The following is a 19,653-nucleotide window of genomic DNA, read 5'->3' on the forward strand; positions in this document are numbered from 1 at the left end:
ACGGGCTTTAGCATCTGGGCACATATAAGGCTATGAGCATCTGGGCATATATATGTCTACTATTCATGTAACTAAGCAACACTAATAACCATGAGGTATTCCACACTTTAAAAGGTTACATTTCAAAATATATTTTCAAATACGTTCAACATATTTCAAGTACATTTTCAAGTATACTTGGAAAGAGAAACAAAGAGGTGTTAGTTATAGGGTTTAGCAAGCCTACTCTTTGGGAAGGTTAGTGGCGGCCTGCGATGAGGGGGTGTACCGGACACTGCAGCGCTTCCAGTTGTCGGGTATCTTGACTAGGGAGTCAAGTTTGGTTTGTAGTGTTTGTATAGCAATTCCTGCTGTGATGACCCAGCCACTGAGGAGGAGTCCCAGGACAACCAGACTGACAGGGTGTCCTAGATTAAATGACTGCCTGCCTAAATGGTTAGAGAATATGGTTTTTAGTCCAGCTGGTCCCAGATTGAACTGTACCATTTTAGTCCCTTCAGCCAGGAGCTGCTGTTGAAGGGTGTCATCAGTGTTCAGGTCGTGACCTTGGAATGCATTTATCATTTCAATTTCGGTCTCATATCTATCAGGGTTGAGGTGATGTAATGCAATGTCATCTATATGAATGGTAGCTCCCTGTGGGACATTGAGGAACACCGTCTGGTTGGGAATTTTCATCCTTGTGACTGTGTCATGCCGGGTGTAAGACATCAGGATTTCAGTGTTTGGGGTATTAATTATCCATTGATTACCTACTCTTTCTACCCTAGTTTCAATGCTCTCATCCTTGATGAACATACTACCAAGGTACTTTTGTTCAGGGGCATCGGTTCTCAGTTCACACAAATGCTCAGTTGTGTCCCTAATGAATGGGATGCTTGGGCAGACCCAGTGTATATCTTTGGTGGAGGTGCACATGTTCAAGTTAGGGATGAGGTAGAGAGATGGATTGTCATCGTGGTACGCTAACATGGGTGGTGTTTTATGTGTCTAAAGCGTGCAGGGTGTTATTTATTAATGCTGAGCGCATATTGACTGTGAGAATAGTTCCCTGCAGGGTTCTGCCTAGGCCCTGCAGCTGGTCCTGTTGGACAAAGGTTTCGTTAGATTTCTGGGTGAATACTTAACGGTGGTGCATGCCTATGGGGTTAGTGATGCATGCAATGTAAAAAAAAAAAGAAGAAAGGTGGAGTGAGGCCACTACGGGCTACCCACCCCCCTTTGGACTGGGGGAGCATTTATATCATGTAGCAAGCTGCTTCTTGATGTCAGCCATGAGCTCCTTCAAGGTTTCTATTTCTGCCCTAAGTTGGTCCTCGGGTTCGGTCTCGTTGCCTTTGAACCCGCGCCTGTGGGCCATAACTGGACCGATCATTTGGTCTCCTATCAAAATGATTTCTCTGCGGCTCATGGGGGTAACGATCTTGTTGTCGATTACTCTGCCCCTGGTGGTTTTGTGGGAAGCAGTTTTGGGTGGTTGGTTTTCAGGTTGACCCTCTTGACAGTACTTTGCAGCCCTCTCACTCCAACAGTGCGCTACCCTGAGATTGTATGTTGAGCACCCTTACATCCTCATCCGGCTTGTCGGTTGGGCACACAACTGTCTCCCATGTCATCTGGGCCATCCGTCTGATTTCCCGCATTGTTTTCTCACGTTGTCGGCACATTAGCATAACGTGAGTGCACACACATGGGTGAAGATTGTGCAGAAACAAGGATCTGAAACCTCGGTCTTCTTCCAGGCCTGGTGCATTTCTGCCTTGGAAGTAGGCGTTCCTCAGTCGCCTGTAGTACTCTCACAGGGATTCTGCTCGCTTATGCTTAATTTGAATGGCGCTGATGGTCACCGACGTCTTGTCTGTGTAAGTCGAGTATTCTTCACGCAGAACCTTGCAGAGTCTGGAGTACTTGTTGCGGATACGGGGCGGCTGGGTTTCGATGAACGCATGAATGCTTCTACTGGTTGTCTTCCAGATAAGCTTCAATTTCTCCCTTTGTGTGGCCTGGGGCAGGTCAGAGAGGCAATGTTCTTCCCTGAGGTAATCTTCAATGTTGGAGTTGCGGCTGTTGGGGTCGAATCGCTCGATGTCCTTTCCAAAGGAGTCAAGCTGGCGCATACGGAGGCCAGGGGAACAATTCCTTTGTGTCCTCCTGGACCATTGGGGAGGTTCTCTCTCTGAGCTACTTGATGATGAGTTTGATGGAGGGGAATACCTCACATGGTACTCATCAGAAGAGGAGAAGGAAGAGAACAAGTGTTCGTAGGTGGGGTTTACCGCCGAATACTTCTTCTTCTTCTCCCTTTTAATGGTCGGGAGCTTTGGGGGCCCCTCGAGTGCAGGTGGGCATGACTCCGCTCCACTGGGATTGCGGGAGGGGGCAGCAACCTGGCGCTTTGGTTTGGGGGGGGGGGTTGGCGACCGACCGAGAAATCTTCGGAGTCTGTGTCTGACTCGGCCCCTCTCCCAGCTCCTGGTTCTGTTTCTGCCTTTGCCTCCATGGATGGTGCCTGAAGCACCGCTTGGGCCCTGGCGCGTGTTTTGCGACTTTCTTCCTGGGCCTGGTCGTTGGCAGCTTTCTTGCTAGACTGTTCAGCTAGCTGGAGTCTATTGGCACACTCCTCTAGCGAATCATTGGTAAGCTTGAGTTCATCGCGCAGGGTCTGATTCATTGCATCTAGCTGGTCACGGCTAGCACTCAGCTTCTTGTTCTCCCCCCAGAGTGTTTCCAGCTCCAAACGGGTACGTTGGTGATGAAGCAGAAATAACTTGCCTACCACCTCTTGGATGGTGATGACACCGCGTTGGAGATTCTGCACATATTGTATCAAGCTGTCAATCTCTGTCTGACACTCATCCTGGGTTAATTGTCCAAGTTCTTCCCTTTCCTTAGGAGATATTTTGAGGAGATCAGAGACGAGGTCAGAGAGGGGAATGAGTTCCAGAGGAGGAAAGCTATCCTCCTCACCTCCTGACGTATGTGGGGGATTACGGCAGCTCATCCTGACTGCCTGGTTCGGGCATGGGCCTATACCTGATGAGCTAGTGATGTGGGCACTATTTCTCGGCCTACCCCTTTTAATGCAAAATAATGTCATGGCTACGCGGCGACAACAGACAGGCTGTGCTCAAACAGCAAAAATAATGAAACGCAAAGGTGAGGCTTCTAACCTGTGGCCCTTGTTTACTATCACTCTCTCTCACAATATGCCAACTAACTATGGCAACCGTACTTGTTTCTACCAATGGCTACTGGTGATACAGTTACTTTCTCCCTACTAGCTGTGTTTACAGTATGACTGACACACAAGACTGTTAGTTAAACAACACTATCACTACACTGCACTTAGCCCAAAATACACTCTGGTGTCTCATCTCATCATCTCTAGCTGCTTTATCCTGTTTTACAGGGTCACAGGCAATCTGGAGCCTATCCCAGCTGACTACGGGTGAAAGGCGGGGTACACCCTGGACAAGTTGCCAGGTCATCACAGGGCCGACACATAGACACAGACAACCATTCACACTCACGCCTACGGTCAATTTAGAGTCACCAGTTAACCTAACCTGCATGTCTTTGGACTGTGGGGGAAACCAGAGCACCTGGAGGAAACCTATGCGGACACGGGGAGAACATGCAAACTCCGCACAGAAAGGCCCTCGCCGGCCACGGGGCTCGAACCCAGACCTTCTTGCTGTTAGGCGACAGAGCTAACCACTACACCACCATGCCACCCCTGGTGCAGGTTTTCATATGGAAAATACAAGTAAAAAAATTCTCATCAAGTTCTCAGGGACTGAGGTCATGTGGGGAGCAGCAAAGTAGTTGCACAAGCGTAAGTATTTTACAAGCGAGCGGTCAGATATGAAGGTTGCTGGACAAACTGTATCTAGATCATGTAGGTAAAGTCTCCTGGTTTAATGTGACCTCATCAAATATTTTGCTGTATTTAATATTTTAATTCATAGATTGGTATTTGATTAGCTAGCTATTTCATTTATTTTATGAGGGTTTTAGCTAGCTGACAGAAAATAACAGAAGTGATATTCTTATAGCTTTTATTCATCAGATGTCTTTGGACTGTGGGAGAAACCGCAGCACCCAGGGGAAACCCACGGAGAACATACAAACTCCACACAGAAAGGCCCCCGTTGGCCACTGGGTTCAAACCCAGAACCTTCTTGCTGTGAGGTGACAGTGTTACACACACACACACACACACACACACACACACACACACACACACACACAGAGAGAGAGCCTCACTGAGCTATAACACACCTGGGAAAATCATAATTAGCCTCTTCAACCAACCTTCAGCTTCATTACAGAAAATAATTAAGAAATACCTCATCCTGGGCCACGTTAACCCTTGCCGAGGCCCTGGGCAGACACCCCCCCGAGGCCCCACCCCCGCCTGTTGTCAACTGCGCTCAGCAAATTCACCCCCTCAGACGCGCCTGTCTAACTAGACACAGGAACTTAAATAATGACAGTGGCACAATTAGAAATGCTATTGAACGATAAAACTTTATATCCATCATCACCTATTTAATCGAGAAAAAGCAATGGTGAAATAGGCAACTGCATGGTGAAAAAATCCATCAGACATCACGGCTAACAAGTCTGGTTAACTAAAGTTTAGCCTCAAGCCTTTGAATGAGTGAGTCAATGAACAACATGTCAAGAACATAACCGAGGCCTACAACAGTTTCTTTAGTATTCAGAACAAGAACATTCATTTGGTATATAACCGTTCGTTTTCATTTTGGAATCCAGGCGACTTTCACTTATGTGAAAACAAAGAGTGATAACAAAGAAAGAAAAATATCTTGCTTCTCAGAAATAAATCTCAAAATGTTAGGCTATGTGAAACATTTCATCCTTTCACACACGTAATGTCCCAAACAGCAGTGGCACACAGCTTTGCGCATTCAGTTTGACAGCCATGGGTCAACTTGCAAGGGCACTTTCCTACTTTTCTGGAAAGCGAAGTCATTAAAGGTCCCATGGCATGAAATTTTCACTTTCTGAGGTTTTTTAACGTTAAAATGAGTTCCTCTGACCTTCTTAAGTCACCCCAGTGGCTAGAAATTTCATAATGTGTAAACCAAACTATGCCCAACATTTGAGAATGGCGTGTCAAAATGGCGCGTTGATAAGCTCTTCCCTTTACTACGTCAGCAAGGGAGATGATCCCCACGCCCCCCCCTCTGGATTCCCACCCACTGTATGGATTGCCCCGCCCAGTTGTAGTGAGGAGACCATAGAGGACACAACAACATGGCATCACCTAAGCGAGCAAAACATGGAAATTGCGCTGTACATGGATGTGACAACACAGAAAAGAGTCTGTTTTTACTGCCGACGGGAGAGCCCCTGAAGACGCGGTGGCTTAATTGTATTTACTTCAATAATACGCCGTCGAGTCTACCTAAGACGGTGTATGTTTGTCGGAAGCATTTTCCTGAGGAATGTTTCCACAACTTGGGACAGTACAGGGCAGGTTTTGCACATCAACTGTCACTGAAGCCTGGGTCCGTACCAAGCATCCCTGCCGCATCAGCCACAAACACTGAACAAGTAAGTGTATAACTGGTCGTTTTGCCGTGTTTTAAAATCGGTGCGTTAGCCTAGCAATGGCTACATTAGCTGTGCAGCTAACCGCTTCCTGCAGTTAGCCAGGTAATCTGTGCTACAAAACTAAAGAGCATGCAGCATGCTCTGTTAAACTGAGTTTAGTCTGGAAATTGACTGTAACTTATGAGCTTATGTTTGACTATTGCTCCGCAATGCATGTCTTCTGTTGGATAAGCGATATGTTGCTGTAGTTGCTGCTTCTATCCTCTTTGGTTATGGAGTGCGTGTTCAAGCCTAGGGTATTATATGTTCGTAAACTACCACTCCGAACACTCTCACTCTCTGTTCTCTGTGTCACGTTGAGTTTACGAAAGGAGTCCGAGGGAGAACGGGGTTTTGTCTTAGCAGCGTGGCTACAGGCGCTGATAACAGCGAGTATGTGTGTGCGCAGCTTGGTCAAGCCCCTCCCCCTCCCCCCATGGCCCGCCCCCACCCTCTACCCTTCCCCACCTCCTGCTTCTCATTAGCAAAACGACGCACTGGGAAAAGCGCTGAAATGGGGCTTTCTCCCAGGAGGCTATATTTACGTACCGAGGGTTCATTTCGAGAAAGGCTGCGGATATAACATCCAGAAGCCTCCATGAGCCCGTTTAAAGCATCAACAAACCACCATGCCATGGGACCTTTAATTAAATCATTGAACTCAAGCTGGCGTAGTGTGTGAAGACATGGTGGACAGTGATCATATTGACAATGACGGGTGATTTATGCGACGAGACAAGGTGGGCTTCCTTACGGGTGGTGAAATGCATCAAAAATGTTATCAATATGATCAAAACTTCTGAAAATATCGTTTCATATTTTCTGATCTGGTGGCACGGTGGTGTAGTGGTTAGCGCTGTCACCTCACAGCAAGAAGGTCCGGGTTCGAGCCCCGTGGCCGGCGAGGGCCTTTCTGTGCGGAGTTTGCATGTTCTCCCCGTGTCCGTGTGGGTTTCCTCCGGGTGCTCCGGTTTCCCCCACAGTCCAAAGACATGCAGGTTAGGTTAACTGGTGACTCTAAATTGAGCGTAGGTGTGAATGTGAGTGTGAATGGTTGTCTGTGTCTATGTGTCAGCCCTGTGATGACCTGGCGACTTGTCCAGGGTGTACCCCGCCTTTCGCCCGTAGTCAGCTGGGATAGGCTCCAGCTTGCCTGCGACCCTGTAGGACAGGATAAAGCGGCTAGATATAATGAGATGAGATGAGATGAGATGAGATGAGATGAGATTTTCTGATCTCGCTACCTCCGAGGCCCCCTAGTGGCCGAGGCCCTGGGCAGCTGCCCATGAAGCCCATTAGGATAACGCGTCCTTGACCTCATCCACAAATGCTAACATGGCTGCTAGTGCTTGTTAGCCTTAAAGCTATTTTGGAACCTAGGTACATTTTGTCATTGCCTTTAACAGCTTTTAAAGTTCCCCAGTCTCCCATTTTTTAAAAAAAAAATTACTGTTACTATTCAAAAGAGGCATGGGGCAGATCAAACTATAATAAGCAAAACTTAAAACATTAAACAAACAAAACAAATGAGGTTCAAGAATGAGCTCATGGACAGGACGAGAATCAGGCATGGACATAAAAGTGAAAGTCACAGTTAACACAAGACAAAGACACAAACAGAAACCAGGGTTTAAATAAGCAGGTAATCAGAGAGGAAAACAGAAACAGGTACAGGTGATAGCGACACAATTGGGAAACTAACCAACAATGAGACAAGGGAGGAGACTAAACAGAAATCAAAACAAACACGCGTCTAAATAAAAACAAACAGCGCCATGCGAAAGTGCACATCGTCACTGTGGGTTTTCAGGCCGTAACAATTACTGTGTTAGTTTGGTGAATAATCGCACACAGTGGATTTCCTGTCCCCGGTGTAGTCATGTAGGAAAGACAGGCCAAGACTTTTTCTTTCTTTTTTTTAATCCCCACTGGAGCGCATGCACAGTTGCCTCACATGACTTTAATGAGTTGTTCAGTATCTCAAACATGAAACTTGCTAATGTCCACTGACAACTTTTTAAGTAGAAAATGAACAAAAGTCCATCGTAGAGTTAAAAATAGTAGAATTGAAATTACGCTGTCCCTCAACACATACTTTGGTGTCAGACTTGGGGAAGTTTTAACGTTTTTAAGTTTGAAGGTAGAATTACATGTTCTAAGTGACCCGATGATAATAAAGATCGAATCTAATTTATCTCATCTCATCTCATTATCTCTAGCCGCTTTATCCTGTTCTACAGGGTCGCAGGCAAGCTGGAGCCTATCCCAGCTGACTACGGGCGAAAGGCGGGGTACACCCTGGACAAGTCGCCAGGTCATGGGTTTCCTCCGGGTGCTCCGGTTTCCCCCACAGTCTAAAGACATGCAGGTTAGGTTAACTGGTGACTCTAAATTGAGCGTAGGTGTGAATGTGAGTGTGAATGGTTGTCTGTGTCTATGTGTCAGCCCTGTGATGACCTGGCGACTTGTCCAGGGTGTACCCCGCCTTTCGCCCGTAGTCAGCTGGGATAGGCTCCAGCTTGACTGCGACCCTGTAGAATAGGATAAAGCGGCTAGAGATGATGAGACAACTTTTTAAAAACATGTTGCAAGAATCAAAATTGAAATGTGTTTATTTTGAAATACAATTCATGAGGTAAAACATCAAATAATGTGCTGTTGTATTGTTTTGAGTGCAATACAGGTCAAAAATTATTTACAAATCATTGTTTTCAGTTTTAATTTACATTTCAACATACCGTCCCCACTTATTCTGGTTTGGGGTTGTAATGGGCAGCACGGTGGTGTAGTGGTTAGCGCTGTCGCCTCACAGCAAGAAGGTCCTGGGTTCGAGCCCAGTGGCTGACGGCGGCCTTTCTGTGTGGAGTTTGCATGTTCTCCCCATATATGTGTGGGTTTCCTCCGGGTGCTCCGGTTTCCCCCACAGTCCAAAGACATGCAGGTTAGGATAATTGGTGGCTCTAAATTGACCGTAGGAGTGAATGTAAATGGTTGTTTGTCTCTATGTGTCGATGACCTGGCAACTTGTCCAGGGTGTACCCTGCCTCTTGCCCATAGTCAGCTGGGATAGGATCCAGCTTGCCTGTGACCCTGCACAGGATAAGCGGCTACAGATGATGAATGGATGAATATGCTGTGCATGTGCACACTCGTCTACAGTGGTGACAGTATTTTTGAGATTTGGAAAACAGAACTATTTAAAGAAAAAGAATCAGTCTAACAAATGTCATTACTTATCAGTTGAATAGTTTACATGTATATTAGCTCTTTTCCCCCCCAAAATGTTAATCAACAGAAAAAAAAACTTTTAAAAAAGCATAGCATTTATAAAAATGCATTTTTATGGTCCTTCGAATGCTCACAGTAATGCTGTTGTTGTCGAGACAAAGTTAGCTGTACATATACAAAGTAACCTACAGTGGTGCTTGAAAGTTTGTGAACCCTTTAGAATTTTCTATATTTCTGCATAAATATGACCTAAAACATCATCACATTTTCACACAAGTCATAAAAGTAGATAAAGAGAACCCAGTTAAACAAATAAGACAAAAATATTATACTTGGTCATTTATTTATTGAGGAAAATGATCCAATATTACATATCTGTGAGTGGCAAAAGTATGTGAACCTTTGCTTTCAGTATCTGGTGTGACCCCCTTGTGCAGCAATAACTGCAACTAAACGTTTGCGGTAACTGTTGATCAGTCCTGCACACCGGCTTGGAGGAATTTTAGCCCGTTCCTCTGTACAGAACAGCTTCAACTCTGGGATGTTGGTGGGTTTCCTCACATGAACTGCTCGCTTCAGGTCCTTCCACAACATTTCCATTGGATTAAGGTCAGGACTTTGACTTGGCCATTCCAAAACATTAACTTTATTCTTCTTTAACCATTCTTTGGTAGAACGACTTGTGTGCTTAGGGTCGTTGTCTTGCTGCATGACCCACCTTCTCTTGAGATTCAGTTTATGGACAGATGTCCTGACATTTTCCTTTAGAATTCGCTGGTATAATTCAGAATTCATTGTTCCATCAATGATGGCAAGCCGTCCTGGCCCAGATGCAGCAAAACAGGCCCAAACCATGATACTACCACCACCATGTTTCACAGATGGGATAAGGTTCTTATGCTGGAATGCAGTGTTTTCCTTTCTCCAAACATTAATGCTTCTCATTTAAACCAAAAAGTTCTATTTTGGTCTCATCCATCCACAAAACATTTTTCCAGTAGCCTTCTGGCTTGCCCACGTGATCTTTAGCAAATTGCAGACGAGCAGCAGTGTTCTTTTTGGAGAGCAGTGGCTTTCTCCTTGCAACCCTGCCATGCACACCATTGTTGTTCAATGTTCTCCTGATGGTGGACTCGTGAACATTAACATTAGCCAATGTGAGAGAGGCCTTCAGTTGCTTAGAAGTTCCTTTGTGACCTCACCAATTATTACCTGCCTTGCTCTTGGAGTGATCTTTGTTGGTCGACCACTCCTGGGGAGGGTAACAATGGTCTTGAATTTCCTCCATTTGTACACAATCTGTCTGACTGTGGATTGGTGGAATCGAAACTCTTTAGAGATGGTTTTGTAACCTTTTCCAGCCTGATGAGCATCAACAATGCTTTTTCTGAGGTCCTCAGAAATCTCCTTTGTTCGTGCCATGATACACTTCCACAAACATGTGTTGTGAAGATCAGACTTTGATAGATCCCTGTTCTTTAAATAAAACAGGGTGCCCACTCACACCTGATTGTCATCCCATTGATTGAAAACACCTGACTAATTTCACCTTCAAATTAACTGCTAATCCTAGAGGTTCACATACGTTTGCTACTCACAGATATGTAATATTGGATCATTTTCCTCAATAAATAAATGACCAAGTATCATATTTTTGTCTCATTTGTTTAACTGGGTTCTCTTTATCTACTTTTAGGACTTGTGTGAAAATCTGATAATGTTTTAGGTCATATTTATGCAGAAATATAGAAAATTCTAAAGGGTTCACAAACTTTCAAGCACCACTGTAGCCTGTGTGTGATGTCTGTGCTGTGACAGATCTGTGTGACAGCAGCAGCCCAAACAGTAAAGCTCATAGTGTACCTAAATAGTGTTTCCTTGTGTGAAAATCTGATGATGTTTTAGGTCATATTTATGCAGAAATAATATTATATATATATATATATATATATGCAACCTCTCTATGTACAGTATTAAGTGGACATTACCACACAGTTATCCCAAAGATGTCTGTGGATGGTCTCACTCGGACAGCCTTTTACTGACTGAAAACAGTTTACAATCAAGTCTTCCGTGGAAAATTTCACTGCTGTATATTTAAAGCTAAAAACACTAATGAAATAATAATAATAATAATAATAATAATAATAATAAATTTTATTGCACCGTTCTCAAGCACAAGGACACTTCACAGAGTAACAAACTCAAATCAAACACTACATGACAACACAACTAAACAGACCGTGATAACTTGAAGCTGAACAATTAAAATATATCTATAAACCAAAATAAAATAAAAAATGAAATAAAAAATGACTGAAGATCCTTTCAACACACTTAGCACTGCTTGATAGTGTCCAGATGTGGATGAGTACTGACTCATAATCACACTGTCTGGTGTCTCGCAGATGACGAATGGTTCCCTTTTCAGTCTGTTTCTTCTCTAGGTTTCTTCATATCATCTCAGGGAGGTTTTCCTTGCCACTGTTGCCTCTGGTTTGCTCATTAGAGACAAATCTAAATCAAGATCTTGATTTCTGCTAAGCTGCTTTGTGACCATGTCCATAGTTAAATAAAATTGAATAGAATTGAACGAATATGTAGGTTCAGTCAGAATCAGAAAGGAAACTGTACTTGAAAACCAGCAGTTGATAGATAATTATGTATAATTACCCTCCCATTACACCTAACTACAACCCCAAATCAGAAAAAGTGGGGACAGTATGTTGCAATGTAAATTAAAACAGAAAACAATGATTTGTCAATAATCTTTGACCTGTATTTGACTCAACAATACAGCAGCACATTATTTGATGTTTTACCTCATGAACTTTATTGTTTTTTTTTCCAAAATAAACACAATTTTGATTCGTGCAACACATTTTAAAAAAGTTGTTACAGTAAAGGATTTCCCACTTTATAATGTTCCCGTTCCTTCTCACAATGCTTAAAGGAACAGTCCACCGTACTTCCATAATGAAATATGCTCTTATCTGAATTGAGACGAGCTGCTCCGTACCTCTCCGAGCTTTGCGCGACCTCCCAGTCAGTCAGACGCAGTCAGACACGCTGTCACTCCTGTTAGCAATGTAGCTAGGCTCAGTATGGCCAATGGTATTTTTTGGGGCTGTAGTTAGATGCGACCAAACTCTTCCGCGTTTTTCCTGTTTACATAGGTTTATATGACCAGTGATATGAAACAAGTTCAGTTACACAAATTGAAACGTAGTGATTTTCTATGCTATGGAAAGTGCGCACTATAATGACAGGCGTACTAACACCTTCTGCGCGCTTCGACAGCGCATTGATATCTGAGCTCCGTATCAATGCGCTGCCGAAGCGCGCAGAAGGTGTTAGTACGCCTGTCATTATAGTGCGGACTTTCCATAGCATAGAAAATCGCCACGTTTCAATTTGTGTAACTGAACTTGTTTCATATCACTGGTCATATAAACCTATGTAAACAGGAAAAACGCGGAAGAGTTTGGTCGCATCTAACTACAGCCCCAAAAAATACCATTGGCCATGCTGAGCCTAGCTACATTGCTAACAGGAGTGACAGCACGTCTGACTGACTGGGAGGTCGCGCAAAGCTCGGAGAGGTACGGAGCAGCTCGTCTCAATTCAGATAAGAGCATATTTCATTATGGAAGTACGGTGGACTGTTCCTTTAAAAGATGTTTAGGGACTGAAGACTTCAAGTGATGAAGTTTTTCAGGTGTTATTTTTGTCCCGTTCTTCCTGTAAACAGGTTTTAAGGTCTGTAACAGTTCGGGGTCGTCACTGTCATATTGTTCATTTCTAAATTCTCCACACATTCTCTATTGGGGACAGAGTGGACACGCCCTCTTCTTCCACAGCCACGCCTTTGTAATGTGTACAGAATGTGGTTTTGCATTGTTTTCTTGAAATCTCCCTGGACAAAACGTCGTCTTGAAGGCAGCAGATGTTGCTCTAAAATCTCAGTGTACTTTTGTGCATTAATGCTCCATCACAGAAGTGTAAGTTACCTTTGCCAAGGGCCCATACCATGACACACCCTGGCTTTTGGACTTGTTCCTGGTAACAGTCTGGATGGTCCTTTTCATCTTTGGTCTGAAGCACACTGTGTCCATTTCTTCCAAAAGAGACCTGGAACACATTCATCTGACCACAGTACACTTTCCCACTGTGTGATGGTCCATCCCAGATGCCTCTGAGCCCAGAGAAGTCGACGGCGCTTCTGGACACAGTTAACATAAGGCTTCCTTTTTAAACAGTAAAGTTTTAGCTTGTGTTTATCGATGTAACTCCGTATTGTTGCTTGACAAAGGTTTGCCAAAGTAATCCCAAGCCCATGTGGTTCTATCAGCTGTAGATGAATGATGGTTCTTGATGCAGTGAGGGATCGGAGATCACAGGTGTTCAGATTAGGCTTGAGCCCTTTGACCTTTACAGACCAAAATTCCTCCAGATTCCTTGAATCATTTAATGATGATATGCACCGTAGAGGATGAAATATCCAAATCCCTCGCTATCTTTCTTTGAGGAACATTGTTTTTAAACATTTCAATAATTTTCTCACGCATTTGTTGACAAACTGGAGATCCTCAGCTCATCTTTACTCCTCAAAGACTAGGCCTTTCCTGGATACTGATTTTGTACCAAATCACGATTACAATCACCTGTTGTCATCACCTGTTTCAAATCACATTTAATTGTGTTACCTCATTACTAGCCCTAAATTGACCCATCCCGGCTTTTTTTGGAATGCATTGCAGGACTGAAATGCAGGAATGGATGTATATTAACAAATGAAGTTAATAAAGTTGACCAGAAAACACATGAAATATATTAGGCTAATACTAGGGGTGTTCACACGGCACATATTTGCATTGATGCTGCACTGATGTATTTTGTTGCGATATATCTTACACCGGTGTAAATTTTGTGGAGCGTTCACACGTCACAAACCTGCTTACTAGAGAGAAGTGTGTTAGCACCGGTGCAGCCCCACTTGCGGTCACACGGCAGTTTTTGCGACCGTGCTATACGATAGTAATAATGCGGAAATGAAATATGCACACGCGTGAAAATGTACTTCCTTTTCCCGGTTGTCATGGCATCACCAAGCGCCAGGAAAACAACATGGATGAAGACACCAGTGTTGCCAGATACTGCTGACGTTTTCCAGCCCAAAATATGTTAAAACCCGCCAAAATGCACTTAAAACCGCCCAATCTGGCAACACTGGAAGACACGCAGTTCTGTTATTGTTGATATTCGCCATTTTGGAAGCGCAAAATACCAGGATGCAAATTATGCAATGCCCGTATGTAATCAGCTCTCCTCACGCGTAGCGAGTCTACCCCTGTAGCGTTCAGACGTCCCATTTTATATCGGTGCTGCCCCGCAAACTAGCGTTTACTCCGGAGTAAATTTCTTAAACCACCTCCCGAGCAGGGTTAGATTTGCACCGGTTTAAGCAGCTTTCAGGGGCTACACCGGTATAACTTTGTACCGTGTGAACGCTCTACCGGGGCAGCCCCGGTGCTACACCGGAGTAAAAGTTGCCGTGTGAACACCCCTACTGTCTGCAATGAAATACAAGTCAAAGTAAATTTAGGAATCACGGCTTTCTTTTTTTATTTGCATTTTCCATACCGTCCCAACTTTTTCTGATCTGTGGTTGTAATTCATATGAAGATTCATATATTGGACCCAGAAATATCTGAACTGCTCAAATGTTATTAAATTATATCTGTATGAGATGGACAAATTCAGAGACATCTATAACTGTAATTGTTGCAAAAATCATGGCTGAAGGTTTTTGATTCCTTGAGTGTGTGTTTGGCCTTCTCCGTCAATCTTATGTCTGTGATTGAAACACAACCTGCTGTAATGTTTATTATTGAAGAACTCAATTGGATATAACGTCTGTGTACACTATGCACGCTCTGAGCTGCGGAGGTGTCATGTGCACAGTGAGGCCTGGAATATGGAGTCTTTGTGTGTGTGTGTGTGTGTGTTCATCATTCCATTATCTTCTTTTATGTTGGTTCTTGTTCCCTCAGTGCAGCTCTAAAGGAGAACCTGAGCTTCCCAAGGGTTTCAGTGTGTGTGTGTGTGTGTGTGTGTGTGTGTGTGGAGGGTTTAGCAGGAATGTCTCAATCTCATTCTAATGTGATTGGAGCTCAAACTCCTGGGTATTGGTAAGAAACAGGATGCATGCACGTGTGTACACACACGCACGCATGCACACAATCTCAAACCAACTGGAGACACGTCCATACAGGTGCCACATGTGTGCTTCTGTCTCTCTCTCTCTCTCACACACACACACACACACACACATACACACAGTGCATCCTGTGTGTTTTATGGCTCATTAATGGAAGTCCAGATTAAAGGCGGATATGTACAGTTTTTAATCATACACTAATGGATAATTAACATCCTTATCACAGCAGCTGCAGGACACACACACACACACACACACACACACACACACACACACTGAAACCCTTGGGAAGCTCAGGTTCTCCTTTAGAGCTGCACTGAGGGAACAAGAACCAACATAAAAAAAAAGATAATGGAAAGATGAAAATAAACACACATTTTCTTGTAAATGTAACATCATGGGGACATGTATGCTTTTTGGCGACACCACTTTCCTATGGTCCTACAGAGGTGATAGTTTCAGGGATGTTCAGTATCATTTCAACCTGGGAACCCAAACATCACCTCAAATACTGGATTCATATGACTCAGGTTTGTTTTTTTTTTTACACCTAATAGGAACATAACAAGGGACGGCACGGTGGTGTAGTGGTTAGCGCTGTCGCCTCACAGCAAGAAGGTCCGGGTTCGAGCCCCATGGCCGGCGAGGGCCTTTCTGTGTGGAGTTTGCATGTTCTCCCCGTGTCCGCGTGGGTTTCCTCCGGGTGCTCCGGTTTCCCCCACAGTCCAAAGACATGCAGGTTAGGTTAACTGGTGACTCTAAATTGAGCGTAGGTGTGAATGTGAGTGTGAATGGTTGTCTGTGTCTATGTGTCAGCCCTGTGATGACCTGGCGACTTGTCCAGGGTGTACCCCGCCTTTCGCCCGTAGTCAGCTGGGATAGGCTCCAGCTTGCCTGTGACCCTGTAGAACAGGATAAAGTGGCTAGAGATAATGAGATGAGATGAGGAACATAAGAAACTGTCATTAATGGGGATATAATTTGCTCGCACAGAAAAATAGCTGATTTTCATATTGCAGTGGGGACATTACTATACACAGAGATCAGCTAGTTTACACAATGTCCATGGGACATGATTGAAGAAGAAACAATAATAAGCAAAATTACAAACTAAGTATGTGCAAATATCCCCGACGTGAGTTTATGCTCCTGATGAGATGGTTGTTCAGTCTTAATTCTTTAATGCATAGGATTGGAAAGTAGCGAAAGAAGCGCAATCACAGAGAGATTGAAGAAGAGAACGCCAGAGTTTGGGGCAATGGCACTGAAGGACCTGCCCAAAACCAACCCAGAGTGGAAAGTCTGGTGCATGGGAGAGCGAGTAGGTTGTTGTTAGAAGACCTTTGTGTGTGAGAGGGGGTGTAGGGGCTCAGTAGTTCAGTAGTATGTATTTTCTACCTTGGTAGGCTATGAATATGTAGGGATGTTTAACTTTTTTTCTACAGAAATCACAGCTTTTATTAAAACGAAACAAAACAAAACCTAAAAGAGCCTAAATGTTTCCTTTTGGTCTCTGAGGTTAAAGCAGATACGCAGAACCTTTATTTTTAAATACATTTCTGAGTGGATAGTATCTCCATCCTTGACTCTTGTATGCTACATAATTGGGAATAAAAAAAATGTATATTTTTGAGAGTTAAAATCGACCACAAAGTTGGCATTCGAGCTGAGTTAGCCAGCCTGGAGTGCGTGACATCACAGCGGTAACCGGTGCTGTAGACCAAAGCCAGACTCGGCAGGCGAGAGCGGTTGCAGTGGCCTCTTCATATGGATTTATTGGAGATTCTTCAGCTTCCTCAGATAGTAATACATCTTTACTTTACTTTACTTTGTTTATTTGACAGGGACAATGCACAACATACAATTGAGCCAGATTATAGCCACAAGGCTAATTTTCATCTGTAGTCCCTGGACAGGAATTGATGTTAAAAAAATATATATATATGACAACAAAACATGTTATAGGTGGGACTATGTGCAGATATAGGCCTACTGTATATTGCAGTGACAAGTACATCTCATCTCATTATCTCTAGCCGCTTTATCCTTCTACAGGGTCGCAGGCAAGCTGGAGCCTATCCCAGCTGACTACGGGCGAAAGGCGGGGTACACCCTGGACAAGTCGCCATGTCATCACAGGGCTGACACATAGACACAGACAACCATTCACACTCACGGTCAATTTAGAGTCACCAGTTAACCTAACCTGCATGTCTTTGGACTGTGGGGGAAACCGGAGCACCCGGAGGAAACCCACGCGGACACGGGGAGAACATGCAAACTCCGCACAGAAAGGCCCTCGCCGGCCACGGGGCTCGAACCCGGACCTTCTTGCTGTGAGGCGACAGTGCTAACCACTACACCACCGTGCCGCCTGACAAGTACATAGTTAAAATAAACTAAAGGAAACAAAAAACATAATATATGATAAAATAAACACAAAAACACAAGATCAATGACTAAAAATGTCCACAATGCTGCCCTGCTTTTAGCCATTTCTTAAGACCTAATTTAAAAGTACTGAGCGTGGTGCTTTGCCTGATACTAACAGGAATACTATTCCATAGCCCTGATGTTTTTACTGAGAAAGCACTTTGGCCAAAAGTAGAATGTCTAAACACACTTATGCAGTCCCCTCTAGATGACGCTCTTGTAGTCCTTGTATTATCTGTGGGTCTGCACAGACTCACAAATTGCTTAAGGGGAGGTGGAGCAAGATCATTTATAATTTTAAAAAATAAACAGCAATTTAAAAAGAAAATAAAACTGTCCAAACTAAATAAACCATACTCCTGTATGATAGTACAGTGATGGTAGGTGTTGGATTTTTTGTCCAGAATTTTCAGTGCCTGTTTATAGGATTTGTGTATTACTGACATGGTGGTTGCATTTGCTTGAGACCAGGTGGTCAAGCAATATGAAATGTGTATTAAAATCATAGAATGAAAATAAAGTTTGCCTGCCTCTGTAGTCATCTGATTCCTTATTACCTTAAAATTGAGGAGATTCCTTTTAACTCGACCATTAACCTTTTTAATATGTTTTTTAAAAGTTAGATGAGAGTCAACAATGACCCCTAAATATTTAAAATCGTCTACTACATTGAGCTTTTCTCCTTTAACAAATATGTCCGGCTCTTGAGTAGTGTTTTTACGTGAAGAGAAGTACATACAAACAGTTTTTGACGTATTCAGTGTCAGACAAGAGTAATCTAGCCAGTCAACTATTTTGCTCAATGCTCCATTGAGTTTGTATGCCGCTTGTTGTTTTGTTTTTGCCTAGACATATATCACTGTGTCATCAGCATACATTTGGATGTTAACATCAGGGCAAACTAAGGGAAGATCATTTATATATATACTGCACAATAGAAGGCCTAGGATTGAACCCTGAGGCACCCCTATTGAACAGGTATTTTCAGTGGAGAGTGTGTCATTTATTCTAGTGCAATTCTTCCTTCTTGATAGGTATGATGTAAACCACTTAATCGTGTCAGCTGAGATGTTATGTGAGGACAGTTTAGAAACTAAAACATTGTGGTTTACGGTGTCAAAGGCTTTCTTCAAATCCAGAAAAATTGCTCCAACTACTCCACCCTTGTCTACCTTGGATTTCAATTCTTCCACAAAGTAGCAAAGAGCAGTATCTGTGGAGTGATTTGTTCTGAACCCAAATTGCATCGGATGCAGTGGAGCGTGGCACAAATTAAGATGGGTGGTAAGTTGTTGTACGACAACCCTCTCAACTACCTTGGAGATAATAGGGAGTATACTTATGGGCCTATAATTTGCCACGTCAGTATTCTCCCCAGCTTTGAAAATAGGTATTATCACAGCTTTTTTCCAAGCATCAGGAAACAGACACTCATTAATGGACATATTTACCAGGTGTGTAATGGGTTTGCAAAGTGCGTGTGCATTATTCTTAAACAGGGAGGAATCAAAACCATATACATCTTGAGCCTTAGATCCTTTAAGATTAGTTAAAATTTTGTTTATCTCTTCTTCATTTATTTCTTGAAGAAAACTGTGATAGTCCTGAAATTGGAATGTGTGTACAGGCTACTGCTAAACATGTAGAACCGTATCAGTTCGAACCGTCGGAAAGTGAATCTGATAGTAACACTTCGGCCACGGAGGCCCCCGCCTTACGAAATAAAGCCAGAGAACAAAGCCGTCTAGAGAATTGGATGGAATTGAACTGACTGTCTCATGTGACTCTCATTAAAACAGGATAGGTGTCATAACTTATGCAACATACATGTACATGCATGCATTTTCACTGATAAAACGTAAAAGGCTCATTAAATAATCAGATGAACTGAGACAATCACATTCTGAAGCAAATTAAATAATCTTATACCGCTAACTTAAATGCACAATACAAGTTACATGTATTAATCTAAATGCAGGTAAACAACGAGTGGTGTTGTTTTTGTTATGTAACCAAATGAGAGTCGCAGCTTACCCGTCTGTATTCTCGCTTCTTGTGGCTGATTTTTTTAAAACAATCTGACTTTCAGTTCTTCGCTCATTTGCTTCTTCCACGTAAGGGCGAGATATTGCTGCTGAGGTAAGCACATC

This window comes from Neoarius graeffei, chromosome 15 (genome assembly GCF_027579695.1).
Source record: "Neoarius graeffei isolate fNeoGra1 chromosome 15, fNeoGra1.pri, whole genome shotgun sequence".
NCBI lineage: Eukaryota > Metazoa > Chordata > Actinopteri > Siluriformes > Ariidae > Neoarius > Neoarius graeffei.